Here is a 19,511-nt window from a genome sequence, read left to right on the forward strand (position 1 = left end):
CTCCCCCCTTCCTCCTCCTTCTCCTCCTTTTCCTTCTTTTTTGAAACTTTTTATCTTGAAATCATTTCAAACTTATGGGAAACTTGCAACTGGCAAAAATAATACAGAGAAGTCCAATATACCCCCACCCAGATAACCAGATTTACCAAATTTTAACCTTTTGCCACATTTGCCACCATTCTACCTTCTATCAGTCCACCCGTCTGTCCCTCTGTTTGTCTATCCATTTACTGAACGTCGGAGGGCAGTTTGCACACATCGCTCTGGGCGCGTTTCCTAAGAACACGGAGGCTCCCCGCGTGGCCACTCTGCGTGCAGGGGTCCAGTTCAGGGATTTGAACGTGGCCACACAGCCTACAGCCAAAATTTCCACTTTTTCTCAATTTTCCCAAAAATGTCCTTTTGGACATTTCCTCCTGCATTATTCGATCCCTTCCAGGACCACGGGCTGTGCCCCTTCTCTGGGAGACTGCCTGCCCCTGAGGCCTTCCCCGCCTGTGGGCAGGCCAGGAGCACCGCCTGGTGCGCTGTATATTGTAAACGCCTATTTCACCTCCCGGCAGCGGGGGCCCCGCGCGAGCAGGGAGCGCTGGTCTTGCTCACCCCGCACCCCTAGAACAGGCACCCCGCGGGCGCCCCGCACCCCTAGAACAGGCACCCCGCGGGCGCGCAGCAGCATGTCTGGATCGGGCGCCCTCGGCCTCAGGGACGCCCGCTCCGCTCGGTGCAGGTCCAGAGGCCCGCGCGGGGCAGGCTGCCGGAGGGCAGCCGGGCTGTGGCGCTGAGCAGCCTCTGCGAGGGAATGGCCACTGCGCAGGACGCTTGGGGTGGGTCGCGGCCGAGCCAGCTGGGGACGGGCAGCCGCGCAGCTGTCAGCGTCCTCTCACCCACAGAGACGCTGTGGGGTCCCCGCAGGCCGAGGAGAAGGGCATGGCGAGAGTCGGGGGGCTCTGCACGCCCAATTCAAATCCCCGCCAACCACAGCCGCGGCGGCTGCGCATCCTTCCACACACCATCTTACCTGAAAGGCGCAGCAAGGGCCGCTGGCGTCTTGCTGCGTTTACCCCAAACAACCTGTTCAGAGGCGCCCAGGGAACCGCAGAAGGTAGCGGGAGTGAATTCACCGAGGATGTGACGAGGGAACAGGGGATTCTTTCTCTCCATGGATAAGGGAAGGAAGAACATTCTGGAAGGAAGCCGCGGACTGGGCAGAAGCGCAGGGTCGGGTGCATGCGCCGCGAATGCGTGCTGTTCCGGCCTGCCTGGCGTCCCTGCCCTTCTGCTGAGACACGCGTGCCTTTGCCCCTTTGGAGAACTCTTCCTGCCCATGCGCCTGTCCAGTGCCGGGGCAGGGGCCCGGCCGGAGGGGCGCCGTGGCCTGGCCGGAGCGAATCCGCCTCTCGCTGCGTCGCGCACACTGGCCTCAGGAGAGAGAAGGTGACTTCCTCCCCGCTGGAGCCGCTACCGGTTGTTAAATCGCTGGTGTCCGTTTTTCTCACTAGGAACAGAAGACTTGGCTGTCGTAGAAAGTGACGGGCAGCATCGAGGTGACGGGCGAGAAGGGCTTGTGGCATCGGCTCAGCCTCTGCGTCCTGCTGTGCCTGGTTTTCGGTTGTGGTGCCAGTGACACCCGCTTTGGTTCCAGCGGGCGTGAGCTCCTTCTCCATCCCGTGCAATGAAGAGTCCGGTCAGTGCGACACATTTGAGAAGCCACGGAAACGTGGTGTTGGTGCGGGGGAGGCCCAAGTGGGGAGGGCGCAGGAGCGGAGGTCGAGGGACAAGCAACAGGCCCCTGGAGCGCCCGGCCTGGGCACGTGCGGGCCATGGCTGCGCTCCTCGCTCCAGCCGCGTCATGGGGGTGACGCGCGGCCCCGGCCTCACCCCTGCAGGACCTCGTGGCCGTTCGCCCAGGGACCGCGAGGGAGCCGCCCTGAGCTTCTCTGGTACTGCAGATGGGGTGCATAGGGGAGCCCCGTCCCTCATGCCTGGAAACCGGGGGCTGGTGTCCACGCAGCAAGCTCTCGGCCAGGGTACACTGTGGTGGCAAAGCGTCCTCCTCGGCTGCCCTGGGGACGCAGCGGGACAACCTGGGGTCCCTCCACTAGACTGGCGCTCCACTCCCCGTGTCACGCCCCCCTGGGATGACGTTTTTGGCTCGTGCGGCCCCGAGCTGCCGGGCTGCTCTGCGCAGCGGAGGGTCCACACCGCTGGCGGTTTTTCGGAGCTGGAGGGGAAGGGCAGAGGCTTAAGAGCCGTTTAGCTGAGGCGTGTTTCAGGCCAGAACACGCGCGACGAGCCTTGCGAATCGCCCGCCCAGTACCACTTCTCTCCTCTCTGTACGGAATTCCAAACGGCTTCAGGTGGCAATGAGATAACTGAAAGCAGCGCCCCCAAAACTCCCTTTCAGGGTGGCCGTGTGGCCAATAAAACAGATATCTCTGGGACAGACCTCTGGGAAAACGTTTCAAAGGAAAGTCCCTGGTGATCTTGGCTCTTCACGAAGCCCTCACCGGGGCTCGTCTCCCGTCTGGAACGTGGAGGTGGTAAGCAGATGTGCAGCCACTCTCGCCGCCTGAGAATGGAAATCCACGCTCGTCCTCCAAGGTGTAGAAAAACCCCTGCAAGAACAAGCCAGGTAACCTACAACATCATAACTTTCCTCAACCCCATTAGAGAGCTGCGGGCACAGGAAGCCACCCGCCCTCAGCTCTAAGGAAAGGCGGGCGCCCCCGAGGACCGTCCCACACGAGCTCGTGCACATGCGGCAGAGCACGGAGGGGGACGGAGCCCACGCGGGTGAGACGTACTCAGCCGGGGCCAGGTGTGGGCTCGCGGGAGAGCGGACCCCAGGGCCGCAGGTGGAAGGGAGCTCACACCCGGGCCAGGCTCTCCCCCAGACCTCCAGGAGGTGGAAGCCGAAGCCCAGAGCAGTGACCGCCTCTGCAGGAAGGCAGGGAGCCTGCCTGGGTTTTCCCCCCAAGAAACAAAACCCACAGGTTCCGGGGAGAACAGCCGACCCTCTGCCCCCAGGCACGGGGGAGAACCCCAGCAGCTGGAGAAGGAAAAGAAGCCGCAGAGAGGAGCAGACAACCAGAGAGCCCCTTCTGTGGGGGAGGGGCAGGGCCACCGAGGGAGCCCCTTGCCCAGGACAGAGGGACCCTAGGGTGCCTACGACCGAGCTCGGACCAGGAACGCACAGCCCTGCGTCTCCACCACCAGGCAAGAACCAGCGCAGAGTGTAGGCGGAGCGTCAGGGATCCCCTCTGAGGTGCTGGCACCCGGGAAAGACCCGAAACGGAGCGTGGAGCAGAAACCAGGAGAAGGTCTCTGCCAAACCAGCCCGACCGGGCACCGGTTATGCCAGGGGAATTCAAAGGCAGCAGTGCACTGAAGAGAGCCGTGGCAACTGCACCAAACCCAGCCAGTTCCTGACTAGGTTGATGTAACACACACACACTGCACACGCACACGCACACACACACATGCAGAGTAATGGTCTAGCTGGAAGGAAGTGTGCCCACTTCCCAGCATCAGTGCTATTTACCTCATTTTCCACTGTCTTATCAAGATGCCCAGCACTCATTCTAAAATTACAACACACTCAAAAATGTCAAGAACCATACTCAGAGAAGACTCAGATATGGGAACTCTAAGATAGAGAATTGAAAATAAGTATAATTAATATGTTAAATGCCTTACTGGGAAATGGTGACAACACTCAAGAACAGATGGCAAATTTCAGCAGAGAGATAAATTAGATGAAGATGTCAAATGGAAAGGCTAGAAATTTATAAAAGATAACAGATGAAACATTCCTTCTTTGAGCTCATTAGTAGACTCAACACAGCCAGGGAAGGAATCAGTGAACGTTATGGTAAGTCAATTAGCATTGCCTAAACTGAAACACAAAGTGAAAAGGACAATTTCTTTAAAAACAGCATGAAAGAGTAGTGACACAACATCAAATGATCTAGCACATGTGTAATTAAAATTCAAGAAGTAGAAGAAAGAGAAAATGTGACAGAAAAATTTTTTGAAGAGATAATGCCCAAGAGTTTTGTAATATAAGAAACAAACATTCAACCATAGACCCAGGGACCTCAGACAACCCAAGCAAAATAAATACCTAATACACACACACACCTGGACTATGTCCATTAGGCTGTCAAAAATCAAATATAGAAGAGAAATCGTGAAGTCAGCAAGAGGAAAATGTGTGACATAGGGAGGAATGAAGATAAGAATTTCTGCTGACTTCTCATCCAAAACTGTGCAAGCTTAAGGACAATGGAGTGAAATATCGAAAGCACTGGTAGGGTGAGGGAATGGGTGGGACAGGCTGTCGACCCATAATTGTTAACCTACTGAATTTATCTTGCAAAACTGAAGGAGAGGGGAGCAGACGTTGCTCGAGTGGTTGAGCGCCTGCTTCCCATGTACGAGGTCCTGGGTTCGATCCCCAGCCCCTCCTAAAAACAAATGAAAAACCAGCTCTCATAGGGGAGTGGGTGTAGCTCAGTGGTTGAGCATTCTTTTGGGGTGATAAAAAATGTTCTAGAATTAGATAGTGGTGGTGGCTGCACAACCTTGTGACTACACTAACATTTTCATTTTAAAAGGGTGAATTTTATGGGACATGAATTATATCTCAATAAAAAAATGAAGGCGACAGACACTTCGTCAGACAAACACAAACTGAAAGAACTCATTACCAGCAGACCAGTATGACAAGAAATGTTAAAAGAAGTTATTTAGGCAGGACCATGTGATACCAGACAGACACGGACCTACCAGAAGAAGTGAGGATCTTTGGAACTGAGGTAAATCGAGGTAAATATGAAAGACATTTTTTTCTCATTTTTAATTGCTATAAAAGAAAGTTGACTATGTAAAAGAAAAGGTGCTGTGGGTTTACAGCATGTGTAAAAGTAAAATGCCTGACAAAAACGGCAGCCGATGGGAAGGAGGAAGTGGGAGCTTACTCTTGGGAGGTGCAGTGTTCCTGGAAGGTGTTCTGTGATGAATGAAAGAGGGAAGCCCTGTGGAAACCACTGGGAAAGAAGCCTTAGGGCGATCATGGAAAAAATGCTAAAGAGGTATAAATAATAAGCCAATAAGAGACATAAAATGGAATAATAAATTCTCAATCCAAAGACAGAGAGAACATGGAGGAAAAATAACAAGGAACAGATGGGATAACTCTAAAACAAGACAGTAGATTTTATTCCAAACACATCAGACATTGCATTGGATGTGAGCTGTGGTGGTTTGATATTATTTTTGAATTCCAGAAAGAGATGAGATGTGGATTGTTTGTAAACTGGTCTGTTCCTCTAGGTGTGATCCCTTTGATTGTATTACATTCAACGATGTTTAATTTACTTGATTGAATCTACTTAGGCCCTTTGATTCGACCACGCCAGTGGGGCGTGGCTTGGGGCTGAGTCCCCGCCCCTTGGTGGGCTGATCTAAATGGACCCTCACTCAAGAAGACACAGAAGAGGAGAGAACTTGGTCGTTTCGGTCCTGCCGTGTGGCAGAAAGGAGAAGGCGCAAACGGTTGAAGCCCCAGGGAGAGACGAGCCCTGCGCCGCCGATGGCTGAGGTGAAGAAGCTGGGCCCCCCAAGCCTTACGAGGAAGACGCCCTGAGAGGCCGGGCAGTGGTCGCCCGCCATCTTGCTGCAACACGTGGAACAGGCTTTGGGGAGAAAGTACCTCTTACGGTACCTTGGGTGGGACTCTTTAGGGCCTGATAGCTGTACGCTCTTACCCCAGATAAACACCCTTTATAAAGCCAACAGAGTTCTGGTAGTTTGCCTCAGCACCCCTTGGGCTGACTAACAAATCAGTGACCCAAACACACCACATACCAGACAGAGAATTGCAAATTGAGCAAAGTATAAAGACCCAACTGTCCATAAGAAATGCAGGTTAAATATAAAGACATAGCTAGGTTAAAAAACAAAAGGAGAAGGAGAGGGTAAATTATGCAAACACTAATCAAAAGAAAACTGGAGTGGTGATATAAATATCAGACCAAGGAGACCTCAGAACAGTATGTTACAAGAGAAACAGGGTCATTCCCTAAGGAGAAAGGGTCATCTCCCCAACAATACCTAACGGTCCTGAACGTGTGTGCATCTAACAATGGAACTTGAAAATTATACGGTGCAAAAACTGCCAGCGCTGAGAGGCGAAATAAACACATTCACTGTTTATTTGGAATCAGGAATCGATAAAAGCAGACAGAAATTGAGTATGCGCACAGAGGAGCGGGCGACACCACCAACCAGTGTGTTGATTGACACTCAGTCCCCGCGCCCAGCAACAGGAAACGGGGCCTCTTCAACTGCACAGGGAACAGCCACAGGCAAGGCCACATTCTGGCCAATAAGACAAACTCAGCAGATGAAGTGCTGAGATCACAGAAGGCAGGTTCTTTAGCCATGACGGAATTAAACTTGAAATTTTAAGAAGAAAGCTATTTGGATTTGGGGAGGTGAAACTGTTCTAAAATTAGATTAGGGTGATACTTACCTGAGTCTGTCAGTAAACTCAAAGCAGTGATTTGTAAACTAAATGGGTAGTTTTCATGGAACATAAATTTCCTAGAACTAACAGAGAACATAGCAAAGCCACAAGATACGAGGTCAAATACGAAAGTTAATCATAGTTTTATTTACTTTTTGTCATTATTTTTTTTAATGTTACATTCAAAAAATATGAGGTCCCCATATACCCCCACCCTCCTCACCCCACTTCTCCCCTCACTTCTCCCCCCATAACAACAACCTCCTCCATCATCATGAGACATTCATTGCACTTGGTGAGTACATCTCTGAGCACCGCTGCACCTCATGGTCAATGGTCCACACCATAGCCCACACTCTCCCACAGTCCACCCAGTGGGCCATGGGGGGACATACAATGTCCGGTAACTGTCCCTGCAGCACCACCCAGGGCAACTCCAACCCCTCAAAATGCCCCCACATCACATCTCTTCCTCCCACTCCCTACCCCCAGCAGCCACCATGGCTACTTTCTCCACACCAATGCCACATTTTCTTTGATTACTAATCACAATAGTTCATGAATAGAAAGTCCACTTTAATCCATACTCTATTCCTCCATCCTGTGGACCTTAGAATGGTTGTATCCACTCCACATCTATATCAAGAGGGGGCTTAGATTCCACATGGATGCTGGATGCAATCCTCCTGCTTTCAGTTGCAGGCACTCTTGGCTCCCTGGTGTGGTGGTTGACCTTCTTCCCCTCCATGTTAGCTGAGTGGGGTAAGTCCCATAAACCAGAGTGTAGGGGTTGCAAATCTGCTGAGGCCGAGGGCCTGGCTATCACATGGTCAGTCCAGAGATTCAGGTCCCCTGGGTATACATTAAACCCCAGCAACAACCACAGTTCCAGTAAAAGTAACAGGAGAGGCTTGTGGACAAAGATCACATCTGAGTCCAGCTCCATCACACAGAAACACAAACTCCAAAGTAGGGCCAATTGACATGGCACTGAACTCCATCTGCCATGACCACAGGACCTGTGGGAATCATAGTTTTAAATACTAGCAATGAATATATGGAAAGTGAAATATAAAAATTATCAATTATAAAAGCACAAAAAAATCAAAATACTTAGGCATAAATCTAATGAAATATGTGCAAAGAGCACTGAAATAAATGGACAGGTAGACTGTGTTCTTGATTGAAATATTGAGTACTGCTAAGATGACAATTCTCCCCAAACTATTCCATGAAAATATCAGTCACACGATTCCATTCAATATTCCACCAGGATTTTTTGTAGGAATCAACAACTGATTCTAAAATTTGTATGGAAGTCAAAGATACCAGGATAGCTGAAACTGATTTGAAAAACATGCACAAAATTTGAGAACTCTGCTATCTGACTTCAAGACTTGGTATAAAGTGATGGTAATCAATAGAGAGTGGTTGCAGCAGTTTGATATGGTTATGAATTCCAAAGATAGATATTGGATTATGCTTGTAATCTGATCTGCACCTGGGCATGATCGAGTTGTGATTTGGGCTTTGAGCCCCCACCCCTTGGTGGTGGGGCTCACAGATAAAAGACATGGCAAAGAACAGTGTTGAGAGTTTCTGATGTTGGAGTTTTGATGTTGGAGTTTGATGCTGAAGCTTTAAGCTGGAGCCCGGGAAGTCAGCACGCAGAGGAAAGAGAAGCCAGCCCCAGGAAGGAAGGAACCCTGAACCCAGAGAGAAGCAAGGGAGGAACCCAGGAAGCCTGAGCCCTCACAGATGTCGGAAGCCATCTTGCTCCAAATAGACTTTGGTGAGGAAAGTAACTTATGCTTTATGGCCTGGTATCTGTAAGCTCCTACCTCAAATAAATACCCTTTATAAAACCAATCAATTTCTTGTATTTTGCATCAGCACCCCTTTGGCTGATAACACAGTGGTATTAGTGAAAATTACATATGTATCAATGAGATAGAACAGAGTCAAGAAAGAGGGCCATACTGATAATGTTAATTGACTTTCAGCAAATGTGCAAAGGGAATACAACAGAGAAATATAGCCTTCCCAATAAGCAGAGCTGGAACAATAAGCAATCGCCTTACCTCACACTGCAACAAAAATTTAACTCAAATTGAATCATAGGTCAAATGTAAAACCTAAATCTATAAAAATTCTAGAATAAAATAGGGAAACATCTTTGTGGCTGTGTGTAAGGCAAAGACTTATTAGATAAAACTCAAAAAGCACAAATCGTAACAGGAAAAAATAGTGAAATTAGATTTCATCAAAATGTAAAACTCAAGTCTTCAAACAAACAACCCAATTTTTTAAAAATGGTGAAGGGTCTTGAGCAGACAATTCACAAAGAATGCCTATGGATGGAACATGAGCACTATGGAAATGCTAGTTACGGCAACGAGATACCCTTACACCCCTTCTTGGAAGGGCAGGTGGGCGCGGCCCTGAAAAGGCCAAGCGCCGGGGAGGAGGCGAAGCTACTGGAAATTGCAGTTGAGGATGAAAAATGGGTCAGCCACTTTGAAATAGTTTGTCAGTTTCTTATCAATTTACACTTATACCTGCCATGTGACCCAGCCAGCCCAGTCCTAGGTACTTTCCCAAGAGAAAAGAAATCATATGTTCATGCAAAAACCCGTGTGGAGCTGTTTATAGCAGCTTTATTCCTAAGCACCAAATACTGGGGGCAGCTAAATGCCCTCAGCTGGTGAGCGGGTAAGCACACTGTGGAGGATCCTAACTGGAGCACTACCCAGCTAGGGAAAGGGGCAAAGTCTCTTTTCACCCAGAAGTGTAAATCTCAGGGCCATTACCCCGAGTGAAGGAAGCCTAATGCAGAAGCCTCTGCTCCATGAGTCCGTCTATGTCCCTCTTGAAAGACAAACCTACAGAAGCAGAAAGGGGTGGGAGACTGGGGTCCCCCTGGGGTCCCCCTGGGGAGGCAGGGGGTGGGGTGAAGGGAGCGCGCCTCTGGGGAGGGTTGCACTTGACCTTGCCTTGCAGTGGTGGCTCCACGACTCTAGGCTTTGGACAAAGTCCACGGAACAGCAGTCTAAGAAGGACGAGCAGGGGAGCGGACGTGGCTCAACTGATAGGGCGTCCGCCTACCACAAGGGAGGTCCAGGGTTCAAACCCTGAGCCTCCTTGACCCGTGTGGTGAGTGGGCCCATGCCCACAGCATGCGCAGTGCTGATGCGCACAAACCACGCAGGGGTGTCCCCCGCGTAGGGGAGCCCCACGCGCAAGGAGTGCGCCCCGTAAGGAGAGCCGCCCAGCGCGAAACAAAGTGCAGCCTGCCCAGGAATGGTGCTGCACACACGGAGAGCTGACACAAGATGACGCAACAAAAAGAGACACAGATTCCCATGCTGCTGACAAGAATGCAACCAGACACAGAACACATAGCGAAATGGAAACAGAGAGCAGACAACTGGGGGTGGGGGAAAGGGGAGAGAAATAAATAAAAAATGAATCTTTAAAAATAAATAAATAAATTTTAAAAAGGGCGCGTGTTCACATGTAGGAATCAAACCTCCCTAAACCGCCCCCCTAAACCCCATGGGCTGAGGAGGGCAGAGCCGAAGCTTCGCAGCAGCTTGGGTCCCCGGGGCCGGGCAGAGCTGCCACCCTCACCTTGACGGCTCATCTGAGACGGTGTCTCAGTCCAGGGTGCACTTTTTTGACTTTGCCTACGAGCACAGCCACCTAAGCCAGGACGCACCTGCTGCGAGGGGGACAGCTCGAGATGTGAACCAGGGGGGTGTGCAGAGGCCGTGGGCCCCCGAGCAGCCGTCATCGATCCTCACCACGCCAGCAGCTAATACGGCTCCCAGCAAGCGCGCGTCGCCCTTGGGAGGTTAAATCCACTGCATGGAAAAGGACGAGCTGCAGCCTTGCACTTTTTAGAAAACCAGGCTGAACCGCTGCAGCCGGGCTAGAATTAATTAATACCCCTCACTTCTCAGTGAGTAAGAAGGGGGGCCCGTCCTGAGGCGGGCACGGAGCTGAGCAGAACTGCAGGCACACGTCGGACCGAGGACAGGCTCGGCCAAGTCTAGCCTGGCAAGGCGCGAGCATTTGTGTAGGGGGCTCCCAGGCCTGACATCCGCACCCACCACCAGAGGAGGGGGTCTCCCGGGGGGCATGTCTAGGTGCAGCTGGGGCGGGGGCTGCTGCCCGAGGAACCACGAGGTACACGACAACAGTTATCGAGGTGTGCAGGGAAGGTGCACGACTCCTACAGGAGGCAGATCCTAAAGGAGCGGACGTTTCGGCAGACGCTGTACATTGGTGGGGAGGTTTGTTGATGTAGGGGTGATGAGGCCATTTGGGGGAACAGGCATCGTGGCAGGAAACAGGGCGCACGCTCTAGTGTAAGGGCTGTTGGTTGGTCACGAGGTCCAGGGGCTTGAGGTTTTCCTGTTTGGAGTGGGGGAGAGAGCGGGACCCCACCCCAGAAAAAACCTTCTAAGATGGAGTTGTATTTCAAGGGATTTATTCCAGGGAGGGCTGAGGGGAAAAAAAAATCTAACCCTGAATCTCATGGAGACTCTAAAATGGAATTAAACTAGAAATGTTTCAAAAGATATCTGGATTTGAAATTCGATTGGGTTTCCCAATTTTCTTATTGGTTATTAGCGTACTATAACTTAAACCACAGCAAAAAACAGATTTATCTTAATACCCTTCCCCCAAACCTCCTCCTCCAAGCCTACACCAGTCAGAGTGCTGTCTGCTCAAGTGACAGGAAACCCAGCTCAAAATAGGCTTAAACTAAAGCAGGAGGGGCACTTTCCAACAGCAAAACGTCCAGAGGATAGTGCGGCCATTTTAGGACTCAGTGACTGTCATCAGGAATCAGTCTCTCTCTTTTCAGCCTCCACGGACGTTTTGTTGGCTCTCGTCTCTAGCAGGCTCAGGCCTCAGAGTCGCAAGGTGGCTGCTGGAGCGTCGAGGTCTGCGCTCCGCGGGAAGGAGCGTTTTCCTACCCTTAGCATCAGCAGCAAGTGCCCGCTGCCTCTCAGGAGGACGCGATGACCCGATGGGCCCAGGAACGAGTGAGGTGCCCCCCCAGGGCCGGGCAGAGCCACATGCAAACCTCAGACAGCCGAGAACACGGGAGGCCCTGGTGTGCTCGGCGAACGCTTCTGTCCTTCCTCCAGGCACGTGGAAGGACGGCGCTTCCTTAGGAACGGGATGGGAAACAGAGAAAGGGCGGCTGCGTGCCCCGCTTTGGCCAATGACACGGGCACGGACGTGAAGTCCTTCTCTCCCAGGCGGAAGCTTCGAAGCCGGGATTCAGATGGCCGTGAGCCCGCATCCCGCCTCCGGACCTGGAGACACGGAGGCTACGCGGCCACCGTCGTTTGGGGAGACGACATGAGTCTAAGCCCCAGGAGCCCAAGCTGGACACACGGACAAACAACAACCTGGGTCATGTGAAGCCAGTAAGAGGGTGCAGCTGCTCCTGGGAGAGCCCTCGCTGTGCTGACGCGGGCGGCGGGAAGGCGGCGGAGGATGGGCCCGGCGCTCGAAGAAGAGAGGGAAGCACTGGACCAGCGGTCAGTGGGTGCCCCCACGTAGCGCTGAGATGCTGCATCTGTCGTGCCCCCTTAGTCTGGGGTGCCATCGCTCCCCCAGACCCAAAACCTCAGAGCCACATCTACTCCTGGCTCCTGATTCCTGGACAGCGTCCAGTCAGGTGCAGGTCCACTGGACTGCCCGTCCATCTTCCGTCTGTCTCTTCTATTCCCACCCCTTCCACCCTCTTCACACACCGCATGGACAGAGCAGGTGCGCGTTGTTTCCGTACAGGCAAAGTTGGTGTCAACTGCCTTCCTCGCTAGCGGTCTGGTGACTTTGGGCAAAATACTAAACTCTGTGTCTCAGTTTCCTCATCTGCAAAGTGGAGATGATAACAGCAATTAACTCATAAGGTTGAAATGAAAAACGTAATCTTATATAACTTTTCTCAAAGAGCCTGGCATATAGTAAGTCTACATAACTGCTTGTGATGATGATGATGATGACGACACAACCTGCCCAGCATCCGTTTTCCCTTCCATCATGAACTCCTTTTTCTCTACCACTCCCATTATTTACTGAGTGCCTGCACCACCCCAGGCACTGCTCTGAACACCGTGATCCATCGGTCGTGCCTAACGGAGAACAATCCCAAAATCTGGGGAGTTTACCTTCTTGCAGGATAAACAGACAGTTGATGAGTCAAGAAGGACTAGCAAATAAAGTGACAGAAAGTGACAAGTGCTACATGGAAAGGTAGAAGGAGCGCCTCCCAGGGAGGGAGACGGCGGTGGTGCTGCAGTTCAGTGCTCCTTTCTGTCCCCACAGCTCCTCTGGCCTCCTCTGCCCTCTCGTCTTACTGTCTCCAGCTGGCTCTCCATGCTTCCCAAACACTGGCCTTGTTTTCCTTCCTCACCGAAACCATCCCACAGCAAGAGCTTTCCATGCCCTTTCCCCTCTGCCTAGAACCTCCTTCCTTTACCTTTGTTATTCAAGTTTTGGTTCAGTTATCACGTCCTCAGAGAAACACTAAAAGCGAGATGACACAGATGTTGAAATTTATCTGTCAAAGACTTTAAAAACAGCAATTTTGGAAATGCCCAAATGAGCAGCCATGAACATCCTTGAAATAAAAGCTAAAAGAAAGTAGGAAAGGAATGGAAAACATAAAGTGAAACAACTAGAAATTTTAGAACTGAAAAATACAATAACAGAAATAAAAACTCACTGCTGACTTGAAAATAGATTAATAGAAACTAACCAATCTGAATAATGAGAGGAAAATGGCGGGGGGTGGGGACAGTGTCTGAAGGGCCTATGGGACAACCACTGGTGCAGGGTTCAAACCCAAGGCCTCCTGGCCCGTGTGCAGCTGGCCCACCCACAGCCGTGCTCATGTGCACAACGAGTGCCGTGCCATGCAAGGGTGTCCCCTGCATAGGGGAGTGCCATGCACAAGGAGTGCACCCCACATTGAGCCACCCCATGTGAAAAAATAAAAGCACAGCCCACCCAGGAGTCGTGTCACATACACGGAGAGCTGACACAGCAAGACGATGGGACAAAAAGAGACACAGATTCCCGTTGCTGTCAAGAATGCAAGCAGACACAGGAGAACACACAGCAAATGGACACAGAGAGAAGACAGTGGGGGGGGGGAAGGGAAGAGGAGAGAAATAAATAATAAAATAAATCTTTTAAAAAAAAGGATTTAATATTTATGTTGTCAGGATCCCAGAAGGAAAGGAGGAAGAGTGTGGTGTTAGAAAAATATTCTATGAAATTGTGGCTGTAAAATTTCCAAGTTTGGTGAAAGATTATGCTTACAGATTCAAGAATCTGAGCAAACCCCAAACAAAGAAATCCAAAGAAATCCATACCAAAACCCATTATAACTGAGCCACTGAAAACTAAAGGAAAAGAAAAAAAATTTGACAGCAACCAAAGAAAAAAGCACATTACCTACAGGGAACAAGGATTTGTAATTATTGAAGGTTTCTCATCGGAAGCCATAGTAGCAGAAAGAAACAGCTATTTTCAACAGCCTAAAAGAAAGAACCGTCAACTCAGAATTCCACATCCAGCAAAAATATCCTTGAGAAATAGAGATGAAATACATTCTTATGTGAAGGAAAACTAAGAAAATTCATATCCAACAGACGTCCGCTACAGGAATTTCTAAATGAAGTTCTTCAGACAGGAGAGAATAAGACCTCCTGGGACGTCAGGAACGGAGGCAGAGCAGCAGAACTGGTGGACTCTGGGTGGAGAGACTCGGCCAGTCTTCTCCTCCGGAGCCTTTAAAAAAGGTTTGACAGTTGAGAGCAAAGAATAGAACATTGTCCAGTGGAGCTGTGTAAATCTAAAATATAAGACCACTGTAGCATAAAGGGAAGTAGGTAAAAGACTGTCAAGTTTCCTACATTCAAATTGAAATGATAAATTATTGAATTGATGATTCGATGCATTATCATTTTTGACTATCAATTCAAATCAAAGTGATAAAATATTGATTCTGAATAGACTGTGAAAAGTTAAGAAACTTAAAATGTTTTCTAATCCTTGAAGCAACCACTAAAAATTACACAAAGACTAAGTAAAAATTAAAATGAAATACTGAAAAGTGCTCCAATAAACCTAAAGAAGACAGAAAAGAGGGAAAGAGGACTAAAAAGAAAAAAATAATAAAGCGATTGACCTAATTCCCAACCAAGACAACCATCGCTTCCCGTTCGCGGGACCCAGCGTTGCACAGGCGTCTCCTTGACTCCAGCCCTGGCTTCCCGCCACCCTGGCCTCTATAATATTCAAGTTCTTAACAGGAGCTGAATCTGGGAGTTCTTTATCCCTATCCCGGCCTTTGCAAGATCCAGGTGGCCTAATTACAGCAAAAAGGAAAATCCAAATCAAGTGGGCCTAATTGAAGACTCAGTGAACCAGGCATCCATCCCAGTGATCAACACCCTAGAGTCCGCCAGCCCTTTCCACCAGCCTACCCAACCCTTTAAAGAGCCCTGCCGTCCTTCGTTTCAGTGGAATTGAATTCCAACCTCATTCCTTGAATAAACCCATTGTTTTGTTTAACATTGTCCAATGCAATTTTTCCTTCACAACCCAAATTACCAAATTATGAATAATTACATTAAACTAAAATGGCATAAATATACCAATTAGAAGACAGATTGTCCAATTCAATTTTACACAATGGCCCAGGTATATGCTGCCTACAAGTAACTCATTTCAAATGTAAGGATACAGGAGTCTTAAAAAGAAAGAGAAGGAAAAAAGATACCCCACACAAACCCTAACGAAAAGAACCCTGGACTGGCAGTATCGGTATCAGACAGAAGAGACTTCAGAACAAAGAAAATCACCAAGGACAAAGAGGGATACTGCATAAGTGAGTCCATTCACCAGAAAGATTTAACAATAGCAAAGCATTAACTACAGAGCTTCAAAACGCACACACTAAAATACGGCAGCACCGACAGGACAAGGGGGCAGATCCACGATTAGAACTGGAGACTGCCACAGCGCTCTTCTCCCAGGAACAGCTGGAACCAGGAGACCGAAGGGCAGCAAGGGCTGCGGCAGACGGGGCCCGCTTCTCAGCGGCCTGGATCCCACTGACAGCTCCAGGGGCCCACCCAGCACCCGCAGGACGCACGTTCTTCCCAAGTCACGTCAGTCGGGCGCCAAGGCAGACCGTGTCCCCGGCCGTCCCCCGGGCCTCCAGCAATTTAAAAGAATGAAATCATACAAGTATGCTTTCTGGACCTAATGAAATAAACTAAACCAGAAATCAATAAGAGGGAAATCTCCAAACACTCGGAAATTAAGCAACATGCTCTTAAATGATCCACGAGTGAAAGAGCAACTCTCAAGGGTAACTAGAAGTATTTTGAACTGAGTGAAAATGAAAACACAGCATGTCCAGACTTGTCAGGTACAGTTAAAGCAGTGCTTTAGGGAAATTGATAGCTCTGAATGAGTAGATTAGAAAAGAAGGAACGTCTTAAATCAATGATCTCGGCTTCCCTGTTAAGAATTTAGAAAAGGAAGAAGCTCAAGCCAAGCAGAAGGAAATAAGTTTGTTAAATAATTATAGAAATGAAGACATCTCACCTACTTCCCTGCTCAGAAATCTTTGGTGACATACAATTACTTACCAGAAAGAGAATGTTTCCTAACATGTCCTTCCTCATTATGGTCCCACATACTTCCCAATATTATCATCTTCCTCTTCCTGTTTTTCCAAACAAACTGAATTATTCCAACTACTGCCAACCCTTGCCCTTCCTTGTTTCTTTTTTCACATGGCTCCACTTGGAATTCCCTTTTTTGTTTGTACTTTATACTCAAATCCTACCCATCCTTAATCTAAAAAGCCTCTATCCTCAATCCAGGATGCAGTTTTAATATTAAGATGCTGTTTTAAATGGCTTATCTGAATTATTTTATATAACAGTTCCAATAATTCTATGAGGTAGGTACTGATAGTGTCTGTATTTTATATGTAAGGAAACAGAAGCACAGAACTGTTAAACAACTTGCCAGAGATGACACAAGTAACACAAAAGGGGACGAGCGGTTGAACCGGGCAGCTCAGCTCCTAAACTAGTGTTCCCAACATCCTTTTGGCTCTTCATCCCGTCCCTGAATTCCCAGAGGGTCGTTCCACACCAGGGGCTCTTAACAAGGGCTCCGTGAGCTTGACCTGAAATGAAAGGAAACATTAGTCTTGCGGGGACGTGTTGGTGCAGGTGTGATAGGTTTATTAAATACCACCCAGTATATCGTGGACTTAGGATCCGTGGTTTCACCTGACTGGCCAAGAGTTCCTTGGATCAAAAAAGGTGAAGCACCCCTGGAATACACCTGTCTCACAGCACCTACCTTCTGCCTTGGATTTTGAGTCTCTGTGTCCTGCTTCCATTGGTGGATCATCAGCTCCCAGAGGACAGACGCCATATGATGGTCCATGTCCCGTGGAACCAACTCAGGATTAACGCGCGTCTGTGGGAGGGATGGAGGAAAGGGAGCCGAAGCTGCTGGGCGGGGCCTCAGGAGCTTTGGGGTACCGAGTAGTGCTGTTACCCAAGGGAGGAAATGTCCTGAACTTCCCCCACATTCCAGAGGCCCAGTGCCAGCATCAGGCTTCGCTCTGCACCCACCCCCCGCGACGCCTCGGTGGGCGAGCAGCAGGATCCCAGGCACCCACGCCCGTCAGCTCAGCAGGCCCCGCTTGCAAATGCCCGTCCCCTCGGGGCGTTCGCCACGACCTTACCAGAGGGTACGCTTACATCCTCTTTATGAGCACCAGACGCCCTTCCGGGCCCTGGAGACACAGCAGTGAACACGGAAGGCAAAGTGTCTGCCCTTGAGGAACATACATTCTTGAAGGTGATGAGGGGTGAGGAGAGACACAGCACACAAGGAAACAAAATATAAGAAAGGTGCAAAGCATAAGCTCATGATGAGTGCTTTAAATTTGTCACTGCTTTGCGTCACCAAATTTGAGGCGAACGGGGAGGAAAGTGTTACTATAGTTGGGTGGTCGAGGAAGGCCTCGCTGGCCAGCGGCCAAGGGCTGAGCCCTGAATGATCACACAGGACTAGCCTGCGAAAACCTGAGGGAAGGGTTTGCCAGATAAAGACAACTTCAAATTTCCCAAGGCAAGAGCGATCCTGATATTCCTGAGAATTACAAAAGCCAGTGTGGTTAGAGCACAGCAAGCAAAGGGGTGTCAGCCCACAACGGCCCCGAGGTGGCCAAGGGGACTTCGTATGCATTGAAGCCGGAGTGCGGTGCTCGCTTCTGCAGCGCATCCACTCAAATTGGAACGACACGGATCAGCGTGGCCCTGCGCAAGGACGACGCCCAAATCCATGAAGCGTTCCACAAAAAAAAAAAGGAATGGGAAGGGAGGTAGCTGTTGACAAAGACGCAGCTTCAGACGCTCCGGGGCCATTTCCCCGCAGAATCTTCGGACAACTCGCAAAACTGCATTTTCCTCAAAAGCTGCAAGAGGAAAGCAATGTGTAATGTACAAGGGAGCCCAAAAAGATTAAGTGCCATTTCTAAGCAAAGACGATGGAGGCAAGAGGGCGGTGGGATGATATATCTGAAGTGCTGAAAGGAAATGTTTGCCAGACAAGCTCTGTATACACGGAGAGAACGTCCTTCAGAAACGCAGGGGGATGAAGGCATTCCCAGGAAAACCACAGCGGAGGGAGCGCGGCACCACGACCCCTGCCTGCACCGGGCTGCAGGGAGCCGTTCAGACGGGAGGAAAGGGCCCTGCTCAGGGACGAAGGGGCGTAGACAAGCGGAGACCCCTGGAAAAGGTGATCAGATGGCTAGTGACAAACGCCAGTACTATTATATTATGGGGGGGATATGTAACGCCACTCTTTACTTCTCATGGGCTCTAAAATGCAAATGCATTGAAATTAATGATAAGTATATGGCGTTAGACTTAAAATGTATGAAGATGTGATTGTTTAAAGTACAAAAAAGGCGAGGGAAGGAGGGGTAGAGGAATAGTATATGTGTATGCTATCGAGGCTCAATTGGTATCAAATCAAACATGATTTTACAGATTTAGGAAGCAAAATTTAAGCCCACAGTAACTACAAAGAAAATATCTAAAAATATATGTAGAGAGAAATGAGAAGGAACTCAAAATAGTACACTGCAAAAAAATCAAATAACTATGAAAGTAGGCAATAGCAGGAGAAATGAGAGACAGAAAAGGTATAAAACCCACCAAGACCAAAGAGCAAAATGGCAGAAGAAAGTCCTGCGTTATCAGTAGTTACTGAAAATGTAAATAGATTAGACTCTGTAGTCAAAAGGCAGAGTCTGTGAGAATGGATTTTTTTAAAAGCTTGATCCAATTATACATTGTTTTTAAGAGTCTTGACTTAAATTCAAAGACCAAAGTAGGTTGAAAGGGAATGAAAGGAAAAAATATCCCATGTAAAGAATAAGAAAAAGAGAGCTGGGGGAGCTATACCAATATCAGATAAAATAGACTAGGTTCAAAAACTGTTACAAGGAACAAAGAAGGACACAATATACTAGTGAAGAGACAATTCAATAAGAAGACATAACAATTATAACTATATATGCACCAAACGGCAGGTCCCAAAGTATATGAAGCAAATATTGACAGATCCGAAGGGTGAAATAGATGGTTCTACATCACTAGTAGAAGACTTTAATATACCACTTTAATAAAAGATTATTAAGGACAGCAGATCAATAAGGAAACAGAAGACTTGAATGATGCTATAAACCAACTAGAACTGATGGATATACACAGAATACGTCACCCAATAGCAGCAAAAGACACATTCTTCTTAAATGCACATAAATCATTCTCCAGTGTAGACCATATGTTAAGTCACAAAACAAAACTCAGTAAGTACAAAATTAATAAAATCATACCATGCA

The 19,511-nt window shown here is 49.0% G+C and overlaps 1 pseudogene; it reads left to right on the forward strand.

Moving 5' to 3' along the window:
- Positions 1-17,860: 17,860 nt before the first annotated feature.
- LOC111763459 (U6 spliceosomal RNA) lies at positions 17,861-17,961 on the forward strand (annotated as a pseudogene).
- The last annotated feature ends 1,550 nt before the right edge of the window (positions 17,962-19,511 follow it).

This window comes from Dasypus novemcinctus, chromosome 19 (assembly GCF_030445035.2).
Source record: "Dasypus novemcinctus isolate mDasNov1 chromosome 19, mDasNov1.1.hap2, whole genome shotgun sequence".
Classification (NCBI taxonomy): Eukaryota; Metazoa; Chordata; class Mammalia; order Cingulata; family Dasypodidae; genus Dasypus; species Dasypus novemcinctus.